Here is a 1,470-nt window from a genome sequence, read left to right on the forward strand (position 1 = left end):
CATTGATTCTCCACTAGAAAACCCTTTCCACAATTTCCAAATCCCAATTACACCACCTCAAACACCACCCCCTCAAATACTAAACCCACCATCTCCAATGGCTTTACGAGACCACAATCGCCCTAACCACAATGATTCTTGTGACCCAATTAATTTCGGCACCTTGGCTCCCAACAACTTTGAGATGCACCCCATCCAAGTGGGGTTGATTGAAAGAGACTTGTTCGGAGGACAAATTGAAGAAGATGCTCATGCTCATATAAGAAAGTTCAAGAGAAAAGTCTCTATGATGAAAAAGAACGGGGTATCCGAAGATACACTAAGGATGATGTTGTTCCCATTCTCCTTGACGGGTAAGGCGGACCGATGGTTGAATGTTCACCCTTCGGACACATTCACAACTTGGGGCGCTTTAGCCAAGGCATTCATGGCCAAGTACTATCCATCATCCAAGACCGCCATGCTTCGAAATGAAACCGACACTTTCCAACAAGAGGATGGAGAGTCCTTGAGTGAGGCATGGGATAGATATCAAGACCTTATCGCTAGTTGTCCTCACCACGGGATTCCGGAGTGGTATGTCACCCAAACCTTCTTCCAAACCTCGTTGCCAAGAACTAAGGAAATGGTGAATGCATTGCATACTTATTTGAAAATCGCTAAAAATTTGAAAAATCAAAAATCAACAAAAACATGTATTTCATTTCCGAATTTCCTCCACACATTTATTTCCATTGGAAATATGTGAACCAAGTATATCAAACTACCACTTCTCATGGACCATACATGGAGGAAGTGACGCAAAGATCAACATGTGAGTCATGTGGAGGAATGGGTCACATTTATGAAGTGTGTGCAAATAACCATTATAACAACTTTGATGGGAACAATGTGCAAGAGGTTAATGCTTTCCAAGCATTTAACAATTTCTCCAACCGTCCACCTAGGCCCTCATTCAACAACAACCAAGAATCCAACCAATACTTTGCCAACCAATCTCAAGCATACCAAGATTATGGGTGTAACCAAGGGAACCAAGGTAATCAAAACTTTTACCTAGGAAACCAAGGTAACCAAGCCAACCAAGGGTTTGGTCAAGGGTTCAATCAAGGGTACAACAATAATCAAAGGTACAACTAAGGGCAAAATCATGGATTTAACCAAGGGTATCAAGGGAACAACCAAACTTCCAACTTTAGAGATCAAGAATATGGCTTTCCTCTTCCAATTTCCAACCAACCTTTCAACCAAGATCCACCACCCCAAGCAAGAAATACCATGGGAGATGATAAATATGACAACTTAGTGAAGTTGATAGGGGATTTGGCAAGTAATACCCAACAACAAATCAAGAGTGTTGAAGCTAAAGTGGCTTCCCAAGCTCTCATGAGTTCTCAAAAACCACTGGGTGTATTTCTAAGACAAGGGCAAAATCCAAGGGACCCTATGAAGGCAAAGGAAGTTAATGCT

At 41.9% G+C, this 1,470-nt stretch overlaps 1 non-coding gene across 1 annotated transcript; it reads right to left on the bottom strand.

Moving 5' to 3' along the window:
* Positions 1-460: 460 nt before the first annotated feature.
* LOC141616026 (small nucleolar RNA R71) lies at positions 461-567 on the bottom strand. Its single transcript, XR_012530403.1, has one exon. It is a non-coding gene; the product is annotated as a small nucleolar RNA R71 (small nucleolar RNA).
* Positions 568-1,470: the final 903 nt, after the last annotated feature.

Source organism: Silene latifolia, chromosome 11, assembly GCF_048544455.1.
Source record: "Silene latifolia isolate original U9 population chromosome 11, ASM4854445v1, whole genome shotgun sequence".
Classification (NCBI taxonomy): Eukaryota; Viridiplantae; Streptophyta; class Magnoliopsida; order Caryophyllales; family Caryophyllaceae; genus Silene; species Silene latifolia.